This window comes from Rhodamnia argentea, chromosome 2 (genome assembly GCF_020921035.1).
Source record: "Rhodamnia argentea isolate NSW1041297 chromosome 2, ASM2092103v1, whole genome shotgun sequence".
Classification (NCBI taxonomy): Eukaryota; Viridiplantae; Streptophyta; class Magnoliopsida; order Myrtales; family Myrtaceae; genus Rhodamnia; species Rhodamnia argentea.
Window position 1 is genome coordinate 21644102 of NC_063151.1, and position 15430 is coordinate 21659531.

The 15430-nt window shown below is 39.4% G+C and overlaps 1 pseudogene; it reads right to left on the minus strand.

Moving 5' to 3' along the window:
* Positions 1 to 403: 403 nt before the first annotated feature.
* On the minus strand, positions 404 to 15152 carry LOC115751422 (annotated as a pseudogene).
* Between the last annotated feature and the right edge of the window lie 278 nt (positions 15153 to 15430).

Sequence of the window (15430 nt, forward strand, 5' to 3'; positions counted from 1 at the left end):
AGAGTGCATTGAAAATTAGTCTTTAATTTATGATGAAATTTTATAAATTAACTGCATAGTTATTTGACTTAAATGAAAAAAATAGGGAAAGAATCATTTTTTTGAAACATAAATTTTGTGCAATTATCAAACACGTTCTGATTCTCTAAAACTCATTAAGTAACAGAATCAAAAAATTCATTTGAACCGGAATCGGTTTTTTCGGATCAAAATGAGAATCGGAGAATGAGAATAGTTACCATGCAAGCCCTAAGTTTCTCTACATCCAAACAGAAGTCCGATACTTTTATCCGCAAAGATTGTCAAAAGGGAATTCAAGTTCGAGCCTGTCAATATATTTAGTTGAACTACCTTCATTCAAAAGTTTAAATTATTGAGTTTTCCGCTAATTAAGTTAATTGCTTCACATCATACTAATCAAGAGCATCTCAATACTTTTGTTCATGGCCTTGCGATTCCTTCTTGTGAAGAGCATCTCAATCCCTTCCAAAGACTTCCCTTTCGTCCCAGGCAATAAGAAATAAAAGATTCCCAGAGCCAACAAAGACACACAAGCAAACATGAATAAGCTACCGCCGATGGTTAGGGCTTTCGATATTGAGAGGAAGCTCATAGAGACAATCGCGTTCATGAACCAGTTCACCGCAATAGCGATGTTCACCTCCTTAGCCCTCGGCTTCAATGGGAATATCTTCAAGATATAAACCCACGTTATATGGGCAATCTCGATCAAGAAGGTCGCATATATGTACGTGGCCACGATGCTCGAGATAAAAGCCCGCAAGAATTGTTCTATCGCATGCTTCACCGTTGTCAAGCTAAACCCTAATCCGCTTAAGGCGATAGTGATCCCTCCTAAGCTCACTAAGAAAATTTTTGTCGAGCAAAATTATGACTATTATTATGAATGTCTTACTCCTAATTTGTAATTTATAGCAAGAAGTGGAAACCCAATTCCAAGACATAAAAATAGCAATTGGGATTGACGAGAATTGCAAGGACGATCTTGTCGAGCTTCCGAGGAAGACTCGCAGCAAAGGTGTGTGGAAAGAGCTCTTGCTAAAGTCCCCGGCCCTCAGTGCAATGGATCTTATTAGTTGCCATCGAGATACATTTCTTTGACCACGCAACGGGAATCAAACAATCATCCTCTACAACCCACAGATTTTGAAGAAAGCTGGAGTGACTAGCAAGAAAAGTCTTTGGGTTGCCACAATTGGTGTTGGACTTACAAATATCACATTCATAATAATAGCCACAATTTTGCTCAACAAAAATTGCTTTTAGTGAGCTTAGAAGAGATCACCATCGGCTAAACCGGATTAGGATTTTTCTTGACAATGGTGACGCGTGTGATGGAACAATTCTTATGAGCTCTCGTTTCGAGCATCGTAGCCACGTACATTTATGCGAGCTTCTTCTCAATCAAGATCACCCTTGTCACGTGAGTCTATAACTCGAAGATATTTCCGTTGAAGTTAATGGCTTAGGAGGTGAGCATCGGTGTCGCAATGAATCGGCTCATGAGCGCGATTGTCGCGATGAGCTTCTTCTCGATATCGAAAGCCATAACCATTAGCAGGAGCTTATTCATGTTTGCTTGTATGTCCTTGTTGGCTCTAGGATTCTTTTATTTCTCATCGCTTGAAACGGAAAGGAAGTCTTTGAAAGAGATTGAGATGCTCTTCACAAGAAGGAATCGTAAGGCCATAAACAAAGCCATAGAGATCCGGCCAAACAATGTCTAGCGTAGATTGTATAACTTGGATAATTAGTATGGTGTGGAGCAGTTAATATATCTTAATTAGTGGCTAACTCAATAATTTAAGCTTTTGAGTGAAGGAATGTCTAATTGGATATGTTAACAGTTTTGAACTTGAGCTCCCTCTTGACGATCTTTATGGGTAAAAGTATCGGACTTCTATTTGGGTGTAGAGAAGCTTAGTATAAAAGGATAAGGTACAAGGGAGAAATAGAAAGAAAAAAAACAAGGAAAAAAATGACAGAAAAAAAAATTCTCCCGTCGGTGGTCATGTGACTAAATTGGCCATTTCATGATCTTATTTGAGACAATGTCCACTATGAAGCTTCTTCTAAGAAGATGTCTTCACTTTACACCCTTATTTAAATATATTCACTAACCATTATTTTAAAAAGTTAATTAATACTTAATAAATGTTTTTTGAAAGAACTCTTACTAAGGGCCTTACACTAAGTGTCATGGATATAGTTGGTTGCGGTTGGGATCCATTTATTTAAGTAGTCATCCTATACAGCACACGGATTTTCCAGAAAGCCGGAGTGAGTACCAAGAAAAGGCTCTTGCTTGCTACAATTGGGATTGGCCTCAGAAAGACCACATTCAAAATAATACCACAACTTTGTTAGAACAAAGTTGGTAGCAGGAGATTGCTCCTAGTGAGCTCAAGAGGGATCACCATCGTCCTAACTAGACTAAGGTTTTGCTTGAACATCCTCTATGGTCAAGCTTTTCACACAGCAATACGTAAAATTCTCCTTTCTCACCAAAACACAAAATGTTATCAATCGTAAATAATTACGAAATAATCATGTATGATACTATGTGTTAATACTAGTATATTGCGAAAGTTTCCAGTGTTTTGGGACAAGATAAAGTCAATGCGTCCGATGCATATTTTCAATTAAATAAAAAGCAAAAATTAAAAGTCTATACAAACACGACCGTAAACTTCTAAATTCACAGCGCCAGTTCACGGACTAGCAAATTCTAGCGAGCTTCGCCAATGTAAATTTCCTAACATTAGCAAAAGTCCACTTAGTTTTATGAACTTTAAATGCATTCCTTCTTAGGTTAAACATATCTGTTTACTTCTTTGCCTCGGTAGCGACTGACGACAAATAATTAGCAACAGGTATATGTTGCAGCTACACTGTCAAGACCCAGCTATATGAGGCAGGTCCCACCCACTTTGCCCAGTAACTTTTTTGTTAGAATTCTTAATCCCCACAGAAAATTTCCACGAGGACGCAAATTAAAAAAAGTCTCATTCGAGAAGAAGATAAAGAAACAGTCATACCTGCTGAATGTGAATGAAATCTTCCGTGTCATCGATGTACTCCTTCAGCTGAAATGCATAATAAGCAAAGTGATTGATGTTTTTCCTCCATACCGAGTACATATGAAAGAAGCCTTTAAGAAAGATAGCTAGACCAGTGTATACCGAAGTCAACGTACTTAAAGAGCTATCGATGACAACAACATAAGCTTCCAACAGCATCTCCAGCTCTTCTATTCTATCCGCAGGGCTTTCAGGACTCCTCATGCTTTCATGCCGGCTCCTCACTATACTTAGGCTCTTCTCAAGCTTTCGGCCATCACGACGCGAAGCCACGGGGAGAAACAGGAGCAGAAAAGGATTGGGCAACATCATTGGATTGTAGCCAATCAAAGACTGATCAATATAGCACAATGACTTCACTTTTCATTTCTTCTCAGTGAGATACATCTCAGCCATGTCCCTGTCATCGCCAATTAGCTGTTCCATCTCATCCCTAACCTAAACCAATGCAGCTGATAAGTGCAAGCAGACGGAAAGGTAGTCAGATTAGGAAGGACAAGCACGAACATGAAAGGGATTACCTTCTCAACTCTCCAGGTCAATGCCACAAGTCTGCTTTTCAAACGTCGAACACGCTCCAAATTTAATGAACTAATCTTCAAAGTAAGTTCACCCTGCAATGGATAAGCTTCGATTTCTAGTTCTGTTGCCTTAAAAAAATTGGAGAACACAGCCTTTAATCAGAAAAAAAAATTGCACAAAAATGAGAATATGGCAACATAAGTGACAACTACTTTCATATGTAAAAAGCGTCAACCACTCTAAAATCGCAGTCCGTACACCGATCTCACCCTTCTTTTTAGTTATCCTGATACATATCACCAGTACTGTAATTCCCACAGGAAGGAAGCTCTTCTATGTTTTGGCCATGACTTAAACTTTAACTACCAATTAGGATCATATTATAGAAATGCTCACTTCAAAAGTACTCATGAAAGCATACACAGAATGGCAACAATCTGGGGAAAGACTACCCTAGGGACAGCTTTTCACAAAAAGTATCCTTACATGTGATGTGTACCTGAATTTTCCATGACCACAGTTGAGAGTCTATGTGAAGTTACAAAAATTATATGTTCAAATGTTGCAATACTTAAGAATTGTAAATCGTTAAAGATATACAAATTCCTTTACCTGAATCATGAATTAAACCTTAGAAAGTACAATATCTACATATTCATACTCAGGATACTGAGAGTCATGATGTTGCTAACAGCCTGGAAAAGTCTCAGAAGAGTAACAAATGAATAATTGGATCGCTTCACTAATTTCTCTTAAAATGCAATCATTCCCTGTCGACATACTCCACCCTCAAGCCAAAAACAAAAGACAGAAGTCCACCCTTTGTATTAAAGAGTGCACTAACGCATGCTGTCATTGAAAACAAAGCCATGTAACGTTTAGGAGTTGTGAATTTAATGGGAGCGTTGGCAACTATAGGATTTAGGTCTTAACATGATCATATCACAAACCTGAGAATCAAGAAAAGTACACGCAGTTTCTAAAGCAACTTCAAGGGCCCCAAACTCGAAAGGCAAATAATCCAGGGAAGTGTTGCCAAACAAATCATCAAAGTTTCTACGTCCACTCCAGGTGAAATCTGCACCTTCTGGTTGCCAAACCTCACCTGCCCCAGCTGTTGTCAGCCACATTGTAGCTCCACCACATCCTGCAACACATAACCATCAAGGGAGTTCAAAAGCAAAACCTCATCTGCCATGATAATACATCGAATTTGCTCTAAGTTAACAACTATAGCCTTCTCTCTCCCAAGAATTATAGAGGGATAAACAAATGACGGATCAAGCGGGCGCAGATCACGGGCTGGAAGGTCACAACGGTGCATCATTGTGAACTTGTCAACCTCAATGACCTTAGAATTGCCAGAGGTATCAACACAAATCCATGACCGAAAATCTTGGCAGAGGAGGCGTTCTTTCAGATCTGCCATGAACAAACTTGAAATGCTGCAATACACCAAACAATTAAAAGCATAAGATTGCTGACATTGGAACTAGCAGAAATATTTCACATTTTAAGAGCAAACTTAGGTGCCAGATTGTCTGTTTTTGTATAAACCTTGACATTGCCCTTTCAACTCAGAACCTCCTGAAACCACTAAAGAGAACTATTACAGAAATTCCTTCTACTGATGGTAACAGCTAACTTGCGTGGAAAGATAAAGGCGAAGATGTCAACGAATCTGGAAGCTCTGACTTTAGATTGCTCAAGCCCTGCCAACATGCTTAGAGCCTTTCTACATGCGTGAGGAGAAATTGATGCCAGTAACAGACACTAACCACCATGTAATATAGCCCATGGCGAATATTGCCTTTTTCCTTTCATTTCAGCTTTTAAGCATTATTTGTCTCTAATATTCCAAAAGAGACAGGGGTATCAAATAGCAAAGAAATGAGAAGACCTAATAGGGATAACTCTGCGTTCGTTGGCTCACTCTTCACAGATAATGAAGGTTAACCACAAAACCAGTGAAGTTATAGACAATCCTCTCACAGTTCTTCCTGTCTTAGTTAAGTGCAAATCCTTGAAAATCACAATGTTGATAAAGAGTATCAAGTGGAAATCTAGTCTGTCCAAAAGTTATGAATAAAGCATGAAATGTAACTCTAAATGTCTTTGAATTGCATTCAATTATGCCTCTTTGTCATGCATGTTCAGCTAACTGATGGATCGTGGATGTCAGATAAAACCAATGGGTTTGGTAAGCTCGTAAACGAACACATGTTCAACCAATCGTGTCACATTGTGACAGCAGTATTTACATCAAGAATCCCATTTCTACCATCAGACCTTTTCTACTAGATTCTCTAGAATTTGGATCATCAACAGAAAAGGGTCAAATGCCGAATTACATAAAGACATCCAAATCTCATTCTATGAAAAGATAAGTTTTTCCTCCCTTAAAAACAAAATTTGCGAGCTGTTATGTTCCAGCAAAAAGGAGCATCATCATGCTCACAAGTACGGATAAAATACAGAAACACAAAATATGAAACTAGACATATCCTGCCAATTTCCCAGCTAACCATTGACGCTCATAACCTTCGACCACGTGTTTTTGACACAAGAAGCTCCATTTTCTCATTTGAAAGAGCACATAGAAAAGCCATCTCACTTTCCCTAACAGGGAGCAACACGGAATTGCAGAAGAACGACAGCGACGAAATTGGGTTCGAGCTGAACCCACAAGCACGCGAGTGCGAGTATGAACCATCTCACCGTCGGCGAAGAGAGGACTAGGTTCTTCCTCGGGCGGAGTCGATGTATCGATCATCAATTACCCATGATTGAACTGAAACTGACCGATCATCGCCCCCACTAAAAAAGGTGCAGCTTGAGTGTAAAGGTGGAAGCTTTTCGAAGTGGGTCTTTCTTGATTCGATCTGGGATTACGCAGAGGGTTGGTCTTTTCTCTCTCCGTTACGATTTTCACGTTCCGGAGGGTTCGCTAATCGGTGGGTAGATTCGGTTGAATTTTTCTTCCGTGCGAGGGAGGACTGTGATCTTCATAGATTGTTTGATTATCAAGTTATTATTACAAAAAATCCAAATTAATATATCTGTAATAAATTTATTAAAAAAAATTCAAATTAATAATCGAAATACTCTTATTTTTTCAAATAAAGATCAATTATTTCAACAATTTTCCTTTCTATGACAAAGTTTCCTCACCAATAGCATTACGATTCAAAGATAGAATAATTTCTTTTAAAAAAGAAACGAAACACAGATTCGAGAACTTTAGGGCGTGCAAAGCACGCACTTAATCTATGTTGTTTCGGATGTTACATTTGATTATAGCTCCCCTGCCTCTTTCTTTTTCCGAGAGCATTAAGGGTCTATATGGTAACGTTTCTATTCTTTGGAACATATTTGGAACAGAAATATTTTTTGTGTTTCTATTCCCAGCCACGATTTTCGAAAACAGAAACACGTTTGGCAAGTACAAAAAAAAATACTTTTTTCACCAAAAGGAATGATCTATAACCGGCGCCGGCGCCGACGGCGGCCATGGCAGCCGCTTCAACTCCTCGCCGACGATGATGAGCGATGGTGGCTTACACAAGCTCGCCCTCAAGTTATTTCTAAAAAGTGTTCCAAAATCCAGAAACAAGTTTTTTTTGTTTCTCATTTTTGCTCCAAAAGTGTTTTTGTTTCTCAAAAGCGTTCCCGGAACACTTTTGGAACAATTTTTTACCATACCCGTTTCTGTTCTCAAAGTGTTCTGGAAACACTTCGGGAACAGAAACACTTTTTCTGGAGTGTTACCATACGGACCCTAAAATGCTAGACCTAATTATCGATGAACAAAGATAGAACAAAGAAGTATCTAAAGTCATTGTCCAGACTGATTCATAATATAAGAAACAATAGATTTTCTTCGAAAATGGTCGATCCTAGTGGAAGTGGGAAGACCCTAGGCCCACTCAAACTATGCATCGATTCTGGCAGACTAGGCCCATTATCAATTCCATTACATATCGAATGTCTTTACTTTCTTTAAGAAAAATTTAACCTTGGCACATTTGAGGAGTTCCAATTGGAGGAGAACTTGTCTAGGGCTACAATTATGCTCTTTTGTTCATTGGGTAATTTGCGGAATTGATGAAGTGAATATGAATGGGGACCGATGTTGAGATACACGTATGAATTGCGTTAACAAAATCTCATATTAGTGTGATATGAAGTAATTAATATATTCAAATTGGCTCATAACTCATTGACTTAAGTTTTTAAGTGAATGTGAGCTTAACTGGATGTGTTGACGGCAAGCTCCCTCGTGACAATCTCCTGGATAAAGGTATCGGACTTCTACCGCCGCTCCCATCAAATGGGTGAGCACCAAGCAATCGGGTTTGTTTTGGATCTTCAAGACTTGTTTGGTATGTGTAAGTGCTAAATCAACGAGGCAAATCCAACTGGTCGGTCAATTGGAAAAACAAACAAAAACATGTTCTTGTGGTTATAACTCGACCACCAAGTGATTGAACATTTCACAAAACAAATTTTTCAAAGATAGACCGAATAATGTCGGTGCGATACGTCAGTTTTTGCCAAGTTGGCCTAAATGACAAGAAAGGTCAAGTACAAGAGCTGAAAATTACAATAAAGTTAATCAAGGAAGGTGCGGACGTAACGTAAAATTAACGCAAAGTAGGCGAAAATTATGGAAAAATCAAAGCGTAAAGAATAGAAACGAAATCTCGATAATATAATCATAGTTAAAGTTGAAACCAAGAGGAAAGTTAAAATGGAAACATTCTTTCAACGCTACAATGGAATTTCGCAACAAGCAACGCAGATCACAAAGCTTAAGACTAAAACTAAAATCAAAGTGCAAGGACACTGTTTTTGGGAAAATTACCAAAAAAAAAAAAGTTATAAATCTATTGTAATTGTGCCAATTCAATCATAAATATTTTTCTTTTTTTTGCCAATTTAGTCTTAAAACTTTTGTATTCATGCCAATTCTATCATTCCGGACAATTTTGGTCCGAAATCGCTGGCGTGGCACGGTTGGTGCTTATATGGCCAATATTTAATAATATGTTCATATTTTTTCTTTTTCCATTTTTTTATTTTCTTCTTCTTCCTCCTCCGATCGGCCACCGAGCCCGACAACCGGCTGGAGGATGATGAATAAGAAGAAAGAAAAAAAGAGAGAAAAGAAAAAAAAAGGAAAAAAGAAGATAAGTGATAAATAAATAATTCAAAAGCTTTAGCGCCAGAATTGATCGATAATCATTGTTTGAATATCTGGCAGAAGAATAGCCATCGACGGTTATGTAAGCCCCTATACAACCGCTTGAAGACTTGGTCGTGGGAATCATGATGAGTGGGAAACGTAGGCATAAATTCATATGTTGCAGGCCTTTAGGAGGCTATCAAAGGTTATATGACAGTTTTATACTTAAATAAAACAAATTGTGATTAGAAATTTTCGGGATCTCACCTAACACATTTTGTTCCTTTTTCTATTTCGGGAATAGAATTTTTGTGCAATTACCAAATGCGTTCTTCTATTTTCAGACTTCGACATTGTAAACTAACTCCTTGCCTTCTAGAATAGAATAAAAAAAATCATTTTTGCTTTGAAATTATTCTTGAGAATAGAATTGTTACCAAATAGGCTCTAATTGAGTGCCCGAAGAGTCTCATACTCCTATAATAATTTCATATGTTCCTATGAGATCATTGACTATTGAATATATATATATATATATATATATATATATATATATGTGTGTGTGTGTGTGTGCGCGCGCGCGGGGGGGTGGAGATAATGGGACATGAACCCACTCAGTTCAAAGCACTATATATATGTGTGGGGGGGGGGATAATGGGACATGAACCCACTCAGTTCAAAGCACTTGTTGGGGGGGGAGGATAATGGGACATGAACCCACTCAGTTCAAAGCACTTGTTGGGGGGGGGAGGATAATGGGACATGAACCCACTCAGTTCAAAGCACTTGTGGGGGGGGGATAATGGGACATGAACCCACTCAGTTCAAAGCACTTGATTTTTTTTTTTTTCATGAACTTCGGGTCGGAAGTTTCTTTATAAAGTTCAACCTAAAAAGTGTAATGTATGTTTGAATATTGTTAGAGCATGCTCGAAAGGCATTCACTAAGTATGCTAATTAAGAAATGAATAACTTCTTCAAAATAATAGTTTTAGAACATTTCAAATAAGGGCGCAAAAGTTAAGCCGTTTCTTTAAAAGAAGGTCTACAATGAATGTTGTCGCAAATAAAGTCATGAAATGATCAATTTAGTCACATGACCATAGACATGGGAATTTTCGTATTGATCGCATTTATTCTTATTTTCTTTCTTCTTTTTCTTTCTTCTTTTTCTCTCTTCTATCTTCTTCCTTCTACACTAAACTCCTCTTGGGAGTGCATAACAGTATTTTCACCTGGAAAGATCGGCAAGAAGGAATTCAAGTCCAAACCCGTCAACATAACCAGTTTACCAATCTTTACTCAAAAACTTAAGCTATTGAGTTATGCGCCAATTATAATATATTAACCGCTCCGCTCCACTCCACACTAATTATCCAAGTTGTACAATCTGCACTATGCATTGTTTGCCTAGATCTATATGCCTTTGTTTGTGCCTTGTGGTTCCCTTCGTGAAGAGCATCTCCATCTCTTCCAAGGACTTCCCTTTCGCCTCAGGCAATAAGAAATAGAAGAATTCCAAAGCCAACAACGATATACAAAAAATAATGCAGAAGCTCCCGTTGATGGTTATGGCTTCTACATCGAGAGGAAGCTCATTGACACGACCACGTTCATGAGCTAGTTAAGCGTGACGCCGATGCTCACACTTGAGCCCTTAGCTTCAACGAAAATATCTCCGAGCTATTGACCCACATGACCGAGGAGATCTCGATTGAGAAGAACACCGCGGATGTATACGTGGCCACAATGCTCAAGACGAGAGCCCACAAGAATTGCTCCATTGCATGCTCCACCATTATCAAGCAAAACCCCAATTCGGTTAGGGCTATGATGATCCCTCTTGAACTCGTGGCTATTATTATGAATGTATCTTTGTGAGTCCAACCACAACTGTGACAAGCAAGAGCTTTTTCTTACTAATCACTTCGGCTTTCTTGAAAATTGGTGGATTGTAGAGGATGACTACTTTGATCCCCCTCGCGTACTTGAAGAAATGAATCTCAATCGTAGCCAACAAGATCCACCGCACCGATAGCGAGGGCCTTAGCAAGAGCTCTTTTCACACACCTTCGCTACGAGTAAGCTCGACAACGTCCTCCTTGCAATTATTGTTGAGAGCTGCTATTTTTATGTCCTGGAATCAGGTTTTCACTTCCTACCCTAAATTATAAATTAGGAGCAAGATCTTTTCGCATTGGCTAGCCTTGCAATGCCAACCACCTCGGCAATTTAGGCATCTTAAGGATCCTCAATGGAAGAGCAATGGAAGGGATTGCCGCAACACTAGCATCATCCTCCACCCTAGCTTTCGGGTCAATTTCACAAAGAAGCGATTCGACACGCAATCGAGCAAGATCCTTAGGCTTATGCATAGCTCTAAAAAGAGGTAAAGAATCCTTAGTGCGTCATATAAGAGATTTCTGTAAAGTACACACGTGCAATCATTAGCACGCAGCCGACCCCGATGCCGGCGATTCCGCATCGTCATCAAAATTGTGTAGGACGACCCATAGCCAATTAGGACCGAACCTAGTAAGAAGATGGAGACAAGAACGATGGTGTAATGATAGTCAATGTAGTCCGATATTCTTACGGCGATGAGAGAGCCCACGAGGGCACAAATATTGAGGATTCCAATGAGAATTTCGATGTGCGTGTCGTTTATCATGAGGTTCTCTTTTATGAAGATCATGGCCTCGGTCATAACATCAGTGTCAAAGCCAAATGTTATGGAGATCATGGAGGCGATTATTCTTGTGTGTGTGCAATCATCACCTCCATGATCTACATAATATTTGGCTTTGACACTCGGTGTTATGACCGGGGCCATGATCTTCATAAAAGAAAACCTCAATATAAACGACATGCAAGTCAAATTCCTCCTTGGAATCCTCAACATTTGTGTACTCATGGGCTCTCTCATCGTCGGAAGAATGTCAAACAACATTGGTCGTCGTTGCACAATCGTTTCGGCCTCGGCCATCTTCTTACTCGGTTCGATCCTAATGGGCTATGGGCCATCCTACACAATTTTGATGACAAGGAGGTGAATCGTCGGCATCGGGGTCGGCTTCACCCTAATGATCGCGCCTATGTACTCTACAGAAATCTCCCTTACCACACACCTATGATTTTTAACCTCTTTTCGGAGCTATGCATAAGCCTAGGGAGCTTGCTCGACTATGCATCTAATTACTTCTTCACAAAGTTAACCCTAATGCTAAGGTGGAGGATGATGCTAGGAGTCGCGGCGATCCCTTCCCTTGCTCCGGCATTTGGGATCCTTAAGATGCCCGAATTGCCAAGGTGGTTGGTATTGCAAGGCCGGTTGGTTGAGGTGAAAGAGGTCTTGCTTCTAATTTGTAACTCAGAGCAAGAAGTGGAAACCCGATTCCAAGACATAAAAATAGAAGCTGGGATCAACGAGAATTACAAGGAGGATGTTGTCAAGCTTCCGAGGAAGACTCGTAGCAAAGGTGTGTGGAAAGAGCTCTTGCTAAGGCCCTCGCCCTAAGTGCGGTGGACCTTGTTGGCCACGGTCAAGATTCATTACTTTGAGCCCGCGACGGGGATCAAAGCAGTCATCTTTTACAACCCATGAATTTTCAAGAAATTTGAAGTGACTAGCAAGAAAAGGCTCTTGCTTGCCACCATTAGGATTGACCTCGGAAAGATCACATTGATAATAATAGCCACAATTTTGGTTAACAAAGTTGATTGGAGGAGACTGCTCCTAGTGAGCTCAAGAGTGATCATCATTGCCCTAATCAGATTAGGGTTTTGCTTGAATATCCTCGGTGTTTAAGGGTGCACATGATAACACTTTTGGATTTTGGAGCAGAAATCGATTTGGTAATGCAATTTTTCTATTTCTTGAGAATTTTCTTGAAGAAGTAAAAAAAGAAATTTCTTTCTCCAGAAGCAAAAGTAAAAAAATTAACTTTTGACTAGAAGTTGATTTCTGAAACGTAAGTGTTGCCATGCACGCCCCCTAAACTTTCACATAGCAATAAGAAAAATTCTGCTTTCCCGCCAAAATACAAAACAGTAACAATACTAAATAATTATGAAATAATCATGTATGACACTACGTGTCAATACTAGTATATTGCGAAAGTGTCCGTTGTTTTGGGACAAGATAAAGTCAAAATGCGTCCATCGCATAATTTAAATTAAATAAAAAGCAAAAAGTAAAAATCTAGACAAACGCGACCTTAAACTTCAAAGTTTACAGCGGGCTTATAGAATAGCAAATTCTAGGAAGTTTCGTAAATGTAAATTTCCCAACGTTAGCAAAAGTCCACTTAGTTTTATGAACTTCAAGTGCATTCCTTCCTAGGTTAAACGTTAGCGAATTTCAACATCTATTTACTTCTTTGCCGCGGTAGCGACGGCGACAAATAATTACCCACTTTCTTTTTTTTTTTTGTCCTAGTAACTTTTTGGTTAGAACTCTTAAACCCCCCACAGCAAATTTCCCCGATGACATAAGTTAAGGAAATCATCATTCAACAAGAAGATAAAGAAACAGTCATACCTGCTGAGCGTGAATGAAATCTTCCGTGTCATCGATGTACTCCTTAAGCCGAAATGCATAATAAACAAACTGATTGATGTTTTTCCTCCACACCGAGTACATATGAAAGAAGCCTTCAAGAAAGATAGCTAGACCAGTGGATACCGAAGTCCACTTACTTGAAGTGCTATCGATGACGACAACATAAGCTTCCAACAGCATCTCCAGCTCTTCTATTCTACTCTCGTATGTAAGAAGCGTCGAACACCAATTAGCGGTACTCAAATAATGCAATGCAAGAGACTTATACATCGTAAACATGTACAAATTCCTTTAACTGAATGAATTTACATGACTGGATGACAAAAATTTTTAAACATGCATAAAAATCTTTATCTATATGCACTTCGAATGTGGAAGGAGATAGAATGGCGATCATTTGGCAAGTATGGGACTTTCAGGTGAAATCAACTTCCTCACAAGTTCGATAAGTTTCGTGTCGGTAAATGTCATCGTACCAGGTACAGCCTGAATCACGAACAAAACCTTAGAAAGTACAGTATCTACATATTCATACTCAGGATACTGAGAGACGTGATGTTGGTAGCTACCTGGAAAAATCTCAGGAGAGTAACAAATGAATAATTGGATTGTCTCATCAATTTCTCTTAAAAGGCAAGCATTCCCTCTCGACGTACTCCTCCCTCAAGCCAAAAACAAAAGACAGAAGTTCACCCTTATGAAGAGTGCACTAAGGCATGCTGTCATTGATAACAAAGCCAAGTAAAATTTAGAACTTGTGAATTTAATGAAAGAGTTGGCAACTATAAGATTTAGGTCTTAACATCATCATATCACAAACCTGAGAATCAAGAAAAGTACAAGCAGTTTCTAAAGCAACTTCAAGGGCCCGAAACTCGGAAGGCAAATAATCCGATGAAGTGTTGCCAAACAAATCATCAAAACTCACCTACCCCAGCTGGTTGCCGGCTGCATTGTAGCTGCACCACATACTGCAACACATAACTATCGAGGGAGTTCGAAAGTAAACCTCATCTGCTGTGATAATACATCCAATTGGCTCTAAGTTAACAACTATGGCCTTCTTTCTCCAAGAATTGTAGAGGGATAAACAAATAACGGATCAAACGGGCGCAGATCAAGGGCTGGAAGGTCACAATGGCGCGTCATTGTGAACTTGTCAACCTCAATGACCTCAGAATCCCCAGAGGTATCAACACGAATCCATGACCGATGACCGAAGACCTTGACCTTGTTTCTTAAGACCATCCATACTTTGGAAAGGCCGACGGCTGGCACAAATGAACGATGAGATGCTTCTTTAAGGTTAACAGCTGACGCAAATCTCGGCGGCAGGGGGCGTTATTTGAGATCTCCATGAATAAACTTGAAATGCTGCAATACATCAAACGGTTAAAAGCATAAGATTGCGAGCTGTTATGTTCCAGCAAAAAGGAGTATCATCATGTTCACAAGTATGGGAAAAACACAGAAACCCCAACGATGAAACTAGACATTTCGTGACCATTTCCCAGCCAACCATTGAGGCTCATAACCTTCCACTACGAGTTTTTGACACAACAAGCTCTATTTTCTCATTTGAAAGGAGCATAATAGAAAAGCCATCTCACTTTCCCTAAAGGGACCAACACGGAATTGCAGAAGAACGACAGCGACGAAACTGGGTTGGAGCTGAACCCACAAACACGCGAGTGAGAGCATGAACCATCTTACCTTTGGCAAAGCGAGAACCCAAATCGATGATCATCAATTACCCATGATTGAACTGAAACTGATCGATCATCGCAACCCTAGAAAGGGTGCGACTTGAGTGCAAAGGTGGAAGCTTTTCGAAGTGGGTCCTTCTTGATTCGATCTTGGATTACGAAGAGGGTCGGTCTTTTCTCTCTCCGTTACATTTTTCACGTTCCGGAGGGTTCGCTAATCGGTTTGTAGCTTCTGTTGAATTTTTCTTCCGTGCTAGGGTGGATTGTGATCTCCATAGATTGATTGATTATCAAGTTAATACTACGATGATATATCCACAATAAATTTATGTAAATTAATTTTTTTTTACCACAA